The sequence below is a fragment of the Carlito syrichta genome, unplaced genomic scaffold (assembly GCF_000164805.1).
Source record: "Carlito syrichta isolate Samal-C Ts95f unplaced genomic scaffold, Tarsius_syrichta-2.0.1 Scaffold72428, whole genome shotgun sequence".
NCBI lineage: Eukaryota > Metazoa > Chordata > Mammalia > Primates > Tarsiidae > Carlito > Carlito syrichta.
The window spans coordinates 235,336-250,345 of NW_007016524.1; positions in this window are offsets into that span (position 1 = coordinate 235,336).

Genomic DNA, 15,010 nt, shown 5'->3' on the forward strand with positions numbered 1-15,010 from the left:
GAAGAAAAACAACGATCCTATCAGAGTTATTATCTCAGGTAACGAAAATTTACTTCAGACAGAGTAATTTTGATATTTTGTATCATGATTTCGAGTAGGAGTGAGTTTAAATTCAAGGAAAGCGCTGTCATTTTTTTGTTATATAAATTAAAAATAAGTTGAAAATCGAACATTCATACACTTGTGTGCTCTTCAAAATTCCCATTTACTGAGTCTCAAAAGCAGATATACTCCTCTCAGCAATTTGTCAAACAAATGTGAGAACACCTGGGACACTGAAATGCAAGGGGAAAATCCTCCTTCTCCTGAAATTTTAAGCAAAAATTTTATAATAAGATTGGATGTCATAATTGTGTCCTAATATATGGCCTGCCTTTAAGCCTTATAAACATATGATTATGCTATTTGTTTTAATTGCCTTCATTAAACTAGTAACTCCTAAGTATGCAAATATGTGACAAAAAGGTCTATGAAAACTCCATGCAAAAAACCTCACCTCAGGAAGAGGACCTCACGTTGCCAACTAAAGAAACTCACAATTAAGAATTAAATCTCTAAAATCTACACACAAAGCAAACCAGAGTTTTATGGAGATGGTGACCTAGGTGCCTATGTACTAAAGAGTAAATTCTATTCTGTTCAGCCCTTGATAAATACACACAATTTCCATGTTGAGCTAACTCTAATTACCGACAAAGTCAATATGAAGCGCGTGCCCAAGAGCACAGAATAGCTAGTGGACATGAGGATTTTCTTGATTTTTTTTTTTCCAGGGAACAAAACTCAAGTTTTGGAACCCAAACAGGCTGGTTCTCTCTGTGTATACCCCCCTACATCTCGGTTCCATCTGGAGTTATAGCAAGAATGACTATGTGGGCAAACAGAAACATCTGACTTTGTTAGAATGTGCAAAGCAGTCAGTCAGAGCAAGAAACTTGCTACCTGACCCAGCCCATCTTACTATCAGAAATCAAAGCTTCTATTTTTCTGTTGTTCTCCAAAGCCTGTATCATTTTCACATATGCCTCAGTCTCCTGCCTTAGTTAGTATCTCTGTTTCACACCTTGACTTCTACAATATGTTATGCACCATCTGTATTCTTTCACCTAGTTCTTTGTGATTCCTTTCAAACCAGTTTTTATTTACTTCATGAGGGCAGAAACAGTTTCATTTATTTCTCCCTATTCCCTGAGCCAGATGCACAGTCTCTAGCATAGAGAAGGTGTTTCTAAAAGTGTTTATTGAATTGAAATATTGAATGTGATCCTCTGATTATCACTCCTCTCTATTGTGTGAGTGAGTGTGTGTGTGTGTGAGTGTGAGAGAGAGTATGTGTGTGTGTGTCTGTGTGTGTGTGTGTGTGTGTGTGTGTGTGTGTGTGTCCCCTGGGATTTCTTAATAAAATGGCTTTTAAACATTACCCTTTCCTAACTCACTACACACTCCAGCATATCTTTCCTTCTGGTGGTCAACTTCTTCAACTCTAATGGGTTCTCAAAAAATGTCCTTATCTCCTAGGTGTGGGTCCCTTGTTCTTTTCATTCCCACATTTTCTCATGGGGAAACTGCCTCTGTTTTTTTTGTTCAACAAATCACCCAAGTGACTTCTGGGCCAACCTTGTTTTTACCTGTGCCCACTGTGAGTGTGAAATAGATACTAAAATCCCAATCTGCTACAGCCATTGAGGATTTTAACAATGATTCACAGGAAATTAAACATACTTTATGATTCTGCTCAGTGAGGAATATATCTTGAGCCTTTGTCTTTGCTGAAAGTTATTCTTCCAACAGAAAGAACAACTCAGACCCTTCTTCTCTACAGCATAGACAGACATACAGACCATCCACAAAGTAGAAGGAAACCATTCCCTAGTAATAAGTAACTGGTGGTGGATATTTTTATGTGGGCATTGGTGAAAAACAAATGTTCCCTCGCAATACATTAGTGTAGTGCCTGTTTTTTTTTAATTGAAAAATCACATATACTATCTAATTGTTTTCTGAAAATAGCAATGTCTGCCTCAGTCGCCAGAATCCAGCCAAAAAATCATAAATTCAACAGAGGGAGCTTTATATGGGATACCGGTTTCAAAGGTGTTGGAGGAATTAACAAAAACAAACAAAAAACAAGTAGCAAAAAGGCAAAAATTTATAACAACAGGAAACCTCCAGAACTTGAAGGTCTGGTGGAGGCAGTGGTGTTTCCAGGACCCAGATGCCATCTGATGGCAACAGAAGTGACAGAGGGCAGACCTGTTCCAAGGATCTGGGACTGCAAAGGAGACAGCAGAAATACCACCTAAAGCAGAAAGAGAGGGAAGAAATATCTTGAATTTCCTTCTTCCCACTTTAAACCAAGACTTTACAATAATTGCAGTGCAAACTTCTGTGGGCTAAAAACTGCATGGGGTGCATTCAAGGGGCTTAGAAGCACTTTGTCAACACAAGGAGAAAATAAATCCTAACCAAATCAGAAGAGTGACTTCAGTCTTATCCACAACCATCTAGAAAAGTTTTGTTTTTGTAGCCATTTCTTTGATGAGGAATAAATAAAAATTGATAACAGAACCCCAATATAGAATCATTTATGATTTCTTGCATATCATTATAACTTAACATTTTCCACATGCATTTCTCATTTCACAGCAGATGTGCAGTCATTTCAATTAATATTTTCATTATCTTCACAAAGTCTAACACTGACAGATTCTTCCATGCATTGGCAAAGAGAGATATTTGAGTAGAGGTTGGTTCCCTGTTGACCATTACAGGGATAATATTGGTGCCCAACTTAGGCAAATAGGATGTGTCCTCTCTGGCATTTATTTTTTAGCAGAAAAGCTGCATGCTGCACAACCACGAATACATTTCTTGCTTCCTCTTATCTTTTAGCACAGGTCATCTGTCTGACCTTTCATTCCATTAAACAAAACAAATGGAGAATATTTTATATTGCTTCTTGAAGAATTACACCCAATCCTTCATCAAACTATGAGACAATAGAATGTTCTGATTCTCCCAAAGAGCACGTTAGAGCTTCCTCTAGTTCCCTTCTGTCTTTGTCTTACTCTTTTCTCTTCTTCCTAGAACATATTTCTCTTTTCGTAATCAAGTCCCTATCTCAGGCTCTGATTATCTTATACCCGAACTTTCACTGTTTTCTCTCCAGAAATTTTCTTTCCCTTTCACTAACTAATTGGAAGAGAGCCTCCTCCCTTTCCAACCATACCCATCCTACTATTCAGCAAGCCTCTTTCTTCCCATGCCCTAGGTGGCCTTCTGCTCCCAGACCAATCTCTACCTTATACAAGTTCTTGAAACTTCCTGTTTTTATAGCGTAGAGGGGAAAATATCCCATCTGCTGAAGTGTCACAGAGGACAAACTCCTTTGAGTTTCTTTAAGAAATATTGCCACATCAACATGTTCATTGTATTCAGTATTTGGAATAAGTAAACTTCATGGCTTTCTTCCAATCCTCACTTCATTGCATGAAATGGAACCTGCTTGCTCGGCAGACTCGCTCTCCTCTTACTCACTCCTGACCCCATAGAAAGCATCTTCCCCAAAGTACAAATCAGAGCAGCAAATACAGGTTAAAGCAAGCTCTGTGGCAATCTGGAGCCTTAGACCAGATCCCAGACTCCTCCAAACTCCAATCCTGGTAGCCAAGAAAGGGGAACGCCCGTTGTTTCAAGGGCGGGGACCCTCTGTGGAGATTTCTCAGCTTCCTGTCTTAATGAGTTTAACTCCAGAGATGGGCAGCTCCAGGCTCCCCGCTGAGCATAATTACCATGATGGGGGACCTGGGGAGAGATTGTCACAAAGATAACTGGGTCTCAGGCTATTTAGTGCTTTACCGATGAGAGTAAGGTGGTGACTTGGAAAAATGAGGTCTGGTTCGGATAGGAAGACTGCTATGGTTCATTTTCCTCCCTCCTGTGGAAGCATAAACTGTTGTGTTTTTAATTGATGTGCATGAGCCCAGGGCACACAATGGACTCACGTGAGAAATCACAGGATACCAGGACCAGATGGGACTGAAGGGGTCATCCTCTCCACCCCTGGCCTGCAGGCAGGACTGCTTACAAACTGTCTTGGAAGGAGGGCGTGCTACATCAGTACCTCTGGAGGACTGAACATAGCAGATAACCAAGGGCTACCTGGGCACAGGCACATACTGCGAGGACTATTTGTATGTGTTTATTCTAGTTCTCCTTGCTTCAAAGCCATAGTCAGGGTCAGGGTCAGGTCCCTAACACGGGCAGCTCAGAGCAGCACAGTGAAATGTCAAAACTTCACCGGTCAGCATGAATATACTGAAGAACACACAAGGAAAATATATTGAATCATCTTGTGCAAATTCACACCTCACCGAGGAGCTGAATGAGGAGAGTGATCTCTTAACTGCTGTCAAATTCTTCCTGTGAGTGCAGGAGAGTGGGTTGGGACTCTATTTGCCCCTAAGAAGAAGCCCATGGAGGACCTAAAACAGGGAACAGTTGAAGGGGGATTGGATTGGAAGCCCTGAGGCATTTAAACACTGACATCCAGATTCCCCTGGAAAGCAATCGACTAACCATGCTGGTCAGGAGAAGATGGTGGTGAAGGGTGGGGGTAGGTTTGGAAACTGCAGTTCCATTCTGGCTTTAGTCCCTACCTTGCCCATGTTAACGGAATAACATAGAGAGGTTGGGTACAAGACTCAATGCAAGTGAGCCAAGGGGTGTAGGCTCCAGGAACCGTTAGATAGAACCAACTGTTCCATGTTACTGAATGAACTAGAGGACATCCACTGAGAAGCCCAGGCACGTTTCCATAATGCCAGGGTAAAAAGTAGAGGTTTCTCTCTGGACTGTCCACAGCTAACTGTCCACAGCTAAAGCCACCAGATTTCACATGTCTTTGAAGTCTCTAGGAGAAGTGAGGGACCCCTTCTCTTGGCCAGAGGTCCACAAACAATAGCTTGGTTCTTACAACCCTGCACATGGCAACGGTCAGTAAACACTCCTTCAGTGAATGATTGAATGATTGATTCATGAGCATGGCACTTTCCACTTGCAGAGGCCACTAAACATCAGAGAAGTGTGATACTATCAACGAGGTCCACACAGGCTCTTAAGTAGAAGATGACAGTTTAGGTAACTTATAAAGAAAATATTAATAGCGAATAGGAGTCTAAATATAATTTTTTGAATAAGTAGGAAGACAGAAGTTTCTATCTGAAGTTTCTTACTTCTTCTATAATAATAATATAATAATAGGCCGGATGCAATGGCTCATGCCTGTACTTTGGGAGGTAGAGGCAAGAGGATTGTCTGAGTCCAGGGGTTTGAGACCAACCTGGACAACTTGGTGAGATCTCGTCTCTACAATAAATAAAAAAAAAATTTAGCTGGTCATGATAGCACATGCCTGTAGTTCCTCCAGCTACTTGAAGGCTGAGGCGGAAGGATCACCTGAGTCCAGCAAGTTGAGGTTGCAGTGGCTATGTGCATGCCACTGCACTCCAGCCTTGGTGACAGAGTGAGAGTCCAACCCAAAATATATACATATATAATATAATATAATATAATATAATATAATATAATATAATAATAAAGGGAACTCTTGGCATCCCATCATCTTTAAATTCAATAAATATCTCCAGAGGAAGATCATGGGTGAGATCTGAGCTGGACTCTGTCATATATTGTGCTTTGGCTAGGACACCTGCTATTTGATAATCTGAACTTTTAGATGGTGCAGTATAAGAAGAGTGCCCCGGAATTCCTAGAAGACAAGAAAAAAAAAAAAATAATAATAACTTTAATACTACCTATGGTTATACCCTCAGGAATCTCACTAAATTAGAACTTTAATCTGCCCACAGATTAAACCAACTAGAGCAAATGATTTACTTTAAGAGCGAGAACTAACCTTACGTGCCTGGAAATTGGAGAAGTTCTAGAGAACAAGCAAAAAGTACAAAGACAAAGGAAAATAGGTCTTATAAAGTTAAGTAAAAGATGGTAAGAGGGGAGAGATGGTGGAACAGGCTACATGGGACCAGGGAAAGCATCATTGGCAGCTGGGTTTCGAAAGCCAGAAAGAGAGGATCCAGCATAGGTGAGAGTATAGAAATATTTCCAATGGTGGTCATAGGATTTTGAGACTTTCTTTCTTTCTTTCTTTCCTTCCTTCCTTCCTTCCTTCCTTCCTTCCTTCCTTCCTTCCTTCCTTCCTTCCTTCCTTCCTTCCTTCTCTCTCTCTCTCTCTCTCTCTCTCTTTCAATTCAGGGTTACACTGTCAGCCATGTTGGAGTGCAGTGGTGCAATCACAGCTCCTGAACTCCTGAGCTCAGGTGATTCTTCCACCTCAACCTCCCAAGTAGCTGGGACTACAGGTATGCACCACACTCTTGGCTTTTTATTTTTTAATTTTTTTTTGTAGAGATGAGGTCTTGCTATGTTGCCTAGGCTGGTCTTGAACTCCTGGACTCAAGCAATCCTTTTGCCTCGGCCTTCCTGTGTGCTAGGATTACATGCATGAACCACTATGCCAGCCCTTCTGAGTTTCCTTTGTTAGGGGATGTGGGTATTATTTGGGGGAATGTGGAAGAGCTGCTGATTTAGATGCTAAAGATATCTAGCCAGGACTTACATTTCCCTGACTCCCAGGTCCTTCTACCTGGTACCAAGTGATAAATGCAGGCCAATGGAATGGGAACAGAAGTAGCAAGTGCCACTTCCAGGCCGAGATGGTTAAGTACCTAATGAGCCTTCCCTATACTCTCTTCGGCTTCTATGGTCACTGGAGAGGCCCTGGGTTAAAGGTGGAGACATCTTAAGATGGGAGAAGCTTAGATCCTGGCCTGTGGCTTGAAGGAGAGCCACCCAGAAAAGCAGCCAGAAGAGAAATATTCATATTGGTCTTAGCGTGTGGAAGAAATAAACTCTTGTTGTGTTAGTCCTTTGAGATTTGAGGTTGTTCCTTACAATTTATTAATTCAGAATAAGAGGCTAGATTTCCAGGAAATTTTCAAGGAGCTGCTACGTTATAGTCTAAATTAGCATATTGGGCAGGGGATGAGCAGGGTAGAAAGAATTCTGGGTGGTCTTGGGGCAAATAAAAATCTAGGAGAGATCTAGGCCAGCAGTCCTTTTCCCCCATTGATTTTTGCTGGGGGCAGCAGCCTTCGACTCATTGATTTTAGCTGCTGATTAAGTCATGCTCTCCAGTCTGTCAGCAGTCACTTCATTTCCTTTCATCTCATGTTTTCACCTGCTTGAAACTCCACAACAATCAGGATCTTGATTTCGCAACGGAACATTCAGGAGGGCTTTAAAAATGGCTCCCTTCCCTGCATGGCAGGTTTCAGCCTAGACTCTTCCTCCTCCTCCAAGACAATTGTTCTCAGGGCTGTTGCCTGTTAGACACAGAAAAATGCTAAAGCCGGAGGCAGCTGATCTTCACAGAGGCTACAGCAGGGCAGAGTTCCATCTGGAGGAAGCTGAAGACCTACAGGGAGTTACCTCAAGACTGAAATGCTCCTTTCCTTTCCACAGAACGAGCTGTGAAGATACCCAAGACCCAAAGCGAGATTTACAGCAAACAGGAACTAAAGAGCATACGGCAGGTGGTAGCTCAGATGCCAAAGCCAGCCTCATTCCAGTTGAAGACGGGGCATAAAAATAGACTCTAATATGGCCCAGAGTGCTTTGAGTGGGAAAGAAGATTCTAATCCTCAGGACAGATCCGTAAGGGAGGGCGGGGGTGGAAATCTCCCTCCTCTCTCTGTTTTCCTCTCGCATCTGTGGTTGCTTAAACAAACAAACAAAACAAGATGGCTACTGACGAATGGCTAGCTCCTGAACACTGGCTGAAACACCTAGTGCCAGGTTTGCCCAGCTGAACGCATGCCACAGCTGATTCGTCTGTCAAGCAGGCCACACACCGCTGCTGATCAATCTGCACGTGCCAATTAAGGGATGTGCACAGGCGAGAGAGGCTTGGTGCAGCGAAATCACTCTTAAGGTCCTTTTCTGTGCCCTTGCTCTCCTTTCTGTCCCTGCTAGGAGAGTATGAGGAGACGGTGAGTGCCCCTCCCCTCCTTGTACTGTATCACCCTCCATGTAATGCCCAGCTAGACAGTGTTTGGTGCCACCTCTGCCCATCTCTGAGGAGGGCCAAACAGATTGAGAACTTTGGAGAGACAGGAGATTGGCTCCTTTTTGTGGTAGATGAAAATTCTGTCATCAGGCTGGGGGAAAGCAGGTCATGTTGCATTCTTTTAGGATTTCTGACACTAACTGAGATTTCCTTCTTCCCTAGGATCATAGGCACACCCGAGCGTTAACTCCCTGCACAGCAGTCTGGGATCTACTGTCCTCGAGGAGGTTAACTCCTTTGGTGGCCCGGCCCTAGATGCAATGATGGTGGGATGGATGAGGGAGTGGCCAGCTTAGCACTCTTTGTATGTGTATATGTGCACAGGCAGGTGTTTAGTCATCACGTCTTCTGATTTTCCTCATTACCAGTTTAAGTCACTGGAGGGGCTTCCAGGGAAATTAGGCTGGACCTAGCAAGCAAGAGAAGCCCCAGTGTCTAAGGAGCAGTTTGTGAAATGAAGCGATCCAGAAAAGCTTGGGTTATGCTCCTGGCCACAGAGCAGATTCAGTGCATTTCCAGGATTCTGGTCACCTCCTCTCCTAACCAAAGCCTGCATGAGCTTCTTGTCCTCTCCAAATTCAACTCCTTTCCTCTCCCTAAACATTGGTTCATGTATCTTGACGAAAGATTGAATTCTCTCCGTAATCTCTTTCATCGCCATAGCCAGAGGGACCTCTCCCAACATTCCATGTAGTTGACTGCCTAAAAATCTCATTTAATTCTGCGGCACATTATACAGTTTGTGGACTCCACTAGATAATGAATGCAGTGAGTGCTGGTACCCAGTCTTGCGTATTTTGGTGTTTTTACTCAGTGCCGATGGATAATAGTGCTATTCAGCTATCGGGCCTGAAATACATTTCTGCCAAAACGAGTGAGTTCTCAGGAAGTAGCAACTTGATTTGCCCCTGCAAACTAAAGTCCTCAGGAAAATATTAACAACAAAGACGCTTATGTGTATCCCTCCCTCTCCTCTTTCAAAGCTTCCTCAAGAACCAGGAAGTCCCGTTGATGGATCAGTCCCACGGTGCTTCCTTGGCCATTGCCCTGCCTGTCGTGAAGCCACTGGAAACTTCCTTCACTTGCTATCATTTGTCACGAACTCCAAAGCCAGAATCACTGATTGCTAAGTTTTGGTTTCCAGGCTCACGCAGAAGCATTTTCATTTGTGTCCTTTTTCATCTGACTCTTTAAACTAATCCTTCTCGACTTCAGATCTTTGCACAAACCTCCCGTGTCATCATCAGGGAGCTCTGGGCCCAGAGCAAAGGTAGGAGGCAAAAAGCCCCAAATCTGCACGTTTTATTTCATTGGTACATGTATTTAATCCATCTGCAAACTGTTCATTGGATAGCATCGTAGGCTTCTCTCTCTGGGAACACTAAGGTATGTGTATTCAACAGTGGAAAATAAACATAAGATTTTATTACAAAGTGCCACTGCCGCTCCTGGCATGAGTAATTTGTGCACCTGCATTTTAAAAATGTTTCAAAGTTTTTCCCCTTGGTGGATTCTGTGGTAACACACATTAGCTTCCCGGCTGTCACAGCCTGGTTCTTGTAGGCTCTTGTCACTTCTGCCCATGCGATCCAGACGTCATTGTTTTCCTGAGCAGAGAGCAAACAAACGTGAGGACTGCCCCTATAAGCCTTTGAGAGTGCAGGTTCCTCTTTTATCTTGGTGAGTGCCTACCTCCCAAGAATTAGCAAAGCTATGGAGTGCCTTAATCCCAAATTCCAAGGGGTAGGAGACAAATCATCAAGGGAGGAATCAGGATTTCTCCCCATAAGACATGGGATGGTTTTGGAGACAAAAGCTGAGATGATTCCTCTGCCATACTCTTTGTCTTGCAATCTGCTGTTTCTTCAGCACAGGAACCAAGTCACTTGCAGCTCCTTGCGGAGGTTCTTTGGCAAATAAAGAGATCCAGTTTGAACAAGTTGGAACTGAGATGCTTAGTTAGTGAAAGAACTTGGCTCCAGGGAGCTTCAGGTTTGGAGAATGGTAGGGAGGCATCAGAAGGGGAGAGCACTATTCCTCAGAATGGGATGCAGCATCCTGGCTTTCTTTTATCTTTGCCTTTCCCCCGCCTTTTTTTCCTCTGGTTTTTGCAGGTGCCTAAAGTCAGCTTTGTGTGCACAGTGCTAACTACCAATTTCCCCTGCGATCTCTGTAATCTCCTAGAAATGTTCATTGATTCCTTCCCATGTCCCTCACAACAACCCAGAAGACTGGCAATTTCAAGTCATCTTAGGCATGTTAATACTTTCTTAAAGTCATATTGCAGCATATCGCATGTCTCCCTCCAACAGTGGGTCTCAGAGGAAGATGATAATGACTCAGTCCTACAGCAACTTGATCATTAGGGTTTCTGTCTCTCTAAGCAACATCAGGCTGATAACTGGATCTAAAGATTATTTATCTATCTGTCCAATGCTGTAAATGGAGACAGAGAGAGCTCCACTGATAGAATTGCTGGTTGTGAAATCTTCATTTCTCTGTGTGATTGAGAGCAATGGAATGCTTGTTTCATGTAAATAATACCAAGATTTCAAACACTGTGTACCATCTGCCTTGGGAGCCACCTGGCCCAAGCGCAGAACTGAATGTATGTGGCATTTTGAACCGTTTCAGGAAAACTTGTTCTGGTTTTAGTCTGAGGGGTTGTAGTGAAATAGTAGGTGGTGTTTTCACTGCTGAGACCCAAGTTGCTCATTCTTGCTGTGGATGAGCCCTCCATTGGCCAACTGTCCATCTTGAAGCTTGACTGTGCAGTATATAATTTTTATATAATTTCCTTCTGGGAGAAGAGGAGCATCTTGCTTTGATGGCCTCTAAGATTTTGCATATGGATACCTATAGCCAACTCCCAAGTTTAAATTCCAGGAAACATTTCTCAAAGAATCCCCTAAAACTTTTGAAGCAGGCCCTCTGGTGAGTCCTGCCTTAATGAATGTATGAAACTTTGTTTCAAAGCAAAGACTCTTTGAATTGTAACTAAAACCAAATATCATACACACACGCACACACACACACACACACACAAAACCACGTTTATTTGGAGGGAAATCAAAACCTTATTTTGGCACAGTCCTCTGGATAGTTTTGTGACTCGGTTGCCCATGAATGTTATTCTAGGTAAAGAATACTAGAAGCAGACTGTGTAATAATTGAAGAAATGAGTGCCACATTCAACCTTGTTGTATGGTGAGTAGCATTTGATAAATATACCTTGACTCAGAGTCAATGTTGCTTAGGCTCTGTTCACAATTTTAGGCAAAGAAGCTACTTGAACTAATTATCTCAACAATTCAAGGTGAAGGATATTTATTAGGATAATAATTCTAACTGTTCAAAGTAATAATCCTATAATTTCAGTGCCTTAACAGAAAAAAGCTGTATTGTTCCTCTCATCACTGTTTTAATATGATTTGGGGAGTAGTGTGAGGCTCTGCACCATGAAGTCATTCAGGGATCCAGGCTTCTTCTAGCTTTGTCACCTCCATCTTTACCATGTGGTCTCCAAGGTAACTGCAGAAAACAAAGAGAAAGAGAATGTGGAACATGTATACCTGCTCTTACCTGATTGGCTCCCATAGTCCCTCCTTAATACAAAAAGGATGGAAATGTAATCTGGGACTGGTTTTGTCCACTAATACCTTGCCTTCATTATCTAGATATTCCATGTGAAATATCCAGCTCCAGTCATAGGTAACTAAGGTCTCTCCTGCTCTTCATGTCTTGGAGCTGGTGGAAGGAACACTTGCAGAAGACCCTCTTTCCTGAGTACTTACTTCATGAGTACTAAGCCAAGCATTCCACAAGAGCAATGACCTCATAATGAATAGTTATGAACAGAGCTGATTATGATTATTCATAACCATATGCATGCCTAAGGTGTCCTTCGATCCGTTTCAACCACTTTAGTTTGGTTTAGTTATTCTTTACAGTAGCAGAACTTCTTTCATTTGAAATCTGAAAAAGGCAATATCAAAATTAGGCTATAATATTATTTTATTATACTAAAATAATACATTAATTAGTAAATATTAATTTAGAATAAATTAGTAAATTGCTATTTGCTAATTTATTTTACTAATACTATTAATAATAATTTACTAATGAAATTACCTTATTAATTAAACTATTTTACTAATGTATTTATTATTTATACTAATTTGTTACATAATGCAATATTTATTACAAATTATACTTATGCTAAAAATATGATTATAGTTTTAGAGGTACTATATTCGGAAGCATTATAGTGGCATACAATACCCAATTCTTCATTTCCCATTATTTAAGTTCTTAAACTTGCTCCGATATGCCTGCTCCTAATGCAATGTTTCTGACATACCTTGTCAAAAAATGTTAAAAACCTTTTTCAGCCATCCTGAAATATTATATTTGTGACTTGTTCTATTTTTAAAATTGTGATGGAAAACAATAGAACAACAGAATGACTTCAAAAGTTTTGTTAAAGGGGATTTGAACCACTTGGAATAGAAGCTACATTGTTCATGATTCGTACGTTTATTTGCATCCACGTTACATTCTGGGTTCATATGTTTATGTGCATCCACTCTCTTGTGCTGGAAGTAAATCTGCTGTAGTCTTTGTCTCTATTCTAAGCACACAAACAAGGACTTACTCCTCAGGAGAATAGCCAAGTCAAGGACGTCATGTTCCATCTTTATGATGAAATGCAGATTTGTCATTAAAAGGCACATTCTTCATTTCCAAAAGTTGAATTTAAAGGGTACTTTAAAATATTTTACCTAATGAAATTTAGGCAGGCTTCTCTCCTTCAAAAAAGGAATTTAAGAAAATGCTCTGGAACCTAGCCAGAGTATTTAATTTGGTTTCAAAATGCATACATTTTCTTTTACTTTGCAATCTTGCCTTGTAGTATTTTGTTATCTGGAGGTTTGCAGACAAATGTCAATGGCCTTGTTGAGTTCAGTAATACTGCCTGCTTGGCTTGCCTGATTTATTTCCATGCCTCGTGGCTAGTTAAGCATAACCTCTGTAGTTGCAGGCTGTTCCAATGGAGAAAGGCCATAGGTACTGGAAGTGGAGCTGCCAATCCATACACTGTGGGGAGGCCAATCACCACTGTGGCCAGGTTTCCCTCTGCATTACAGTCCTTTTCTTCATCTTCTTTGATGATTTGTGCAAGAAGGGAGGACAGAAATGCGCTCTTCCTCTCCAACATTTCTATCAGTTTAGGCTAATTTTTTAGTATGGGCTCTGCTTAGGAGGCTTCTAGGTTTTGAGGGTTTTAAAGACTCTTTCCTACCTCACCAATGAATCTTTGAAGACACTAGTTTTTTAGGGCAATCTCTTCAGTCAGCCCCAAGCACCAAAATCTCACTCGATTCCCTTATTTTTTGGGTGAGTCACAGTGGACTTGGTTGTCACTGTGGACTAGCCAAGGAGAACCAGATGAACGAAACTCTGTAACTCTATTTAAGACAGCTACCCTCAGATAACCAAAGACTCATATGGGCCGGTAACCCTGTGCAAAGGGAGATTCCACGGAGGAAGGTGCCAGGGCTTCAGCAAGATGAGATAAATACAGTGACCTAGGAGAGGCACCCACTTTCTTTCCTGTGGGGTGCTGGGGAGTCAGGCATCACATCTAATACTTGGTTGTGCTGTGTTTTTTGTTGTTGTTTTGCTATAAACTCTAGTGTGACTTTGGAAAATTCAATTTCAACCTGTCTCACACATTCCTCATCATCAAGTCTAAGAGCAGAGAAATCAGACCCACAAATTCATGGAGATGATAGTGAGGTACACCGGCCTGACAGAAGTGGTCTCCATGTGCCCCTGGCTCCTCAACGCCAATGAACACAGACAAAGCCCCTGTTAGACTCACGCAATGTTCTCCAGGACACCCAGTGATGCATATCATGGCTCTCTATAAAAGTCCATGGGGGAGACAGGCAGCAATGCCTGACACACCAGAGGATCCCAGTCTCTTGAGGTGAGGCTGTATGGCTTCACCCTGGATGTGAGCGTGGACAAAGGAAAAAAGTGAACGACGTTCACAACTTGAAGTGATTCCATTTCATCATTTTGTACACATACATTCATGATGTGCTATATGTTATATATAATTTACTAAAGCATGCTTTTAAAAATAGATTTGAGGTGCATGGAGACCCCAGAAGCGTATGTTATTGTACCGGGCTTGAGTTTCTCCTTCCCTCCCACAGGGGACCTCTGAGGGTCTATTTGAGGGCATGAATATGGAAAATTCAGCTTCAGCTTTCCCACCCCACTCCCTGAACAGCACTGCAGAACTGTACTAAGCTCTTGTGGTTTGGAAAGAACAGATGCAAGAGACAAAATAAGTATAAAAGGAATTTGGGGAATGGGTCCTAAGAATCACCACATTTCCTATCACTCTCAGAAAATGCATCTTTTTCGGGGGTACTGTACATCTGTGTGGCTCCAAACCACCAATTATTTTCCCAAGCAACATAATTACAGCCTTCTTCTGGAAATGTCAAACACTCAAATGAAATACAGCTTCAGAAATTTTCACTTAAGTTAATTGGTTCCAATTACTCAAACCTGTTTTGGCCCCCCAAAACAAATAAAGGCCAGGTTCTTTTTTTCTCATCCTGTTCACTTTTTCCAGAGAAAGAAAGGTAGGTATGAAAGAGGGAAAGTATGAAAGAAGGAAGGTATGAAAGAGGGAAGGAAGAAAGGAAGGAAAGAAGGAGGGAAGGAAGGGGAAAAAAGAGAAAGAAACCTACACCTGATTTCTACGTGTCTTATTAGAACACAACCTAACCAGGACAGGACATGTAATTGAAAGAGTCAAGGAGAATATTGTACCAGCATACG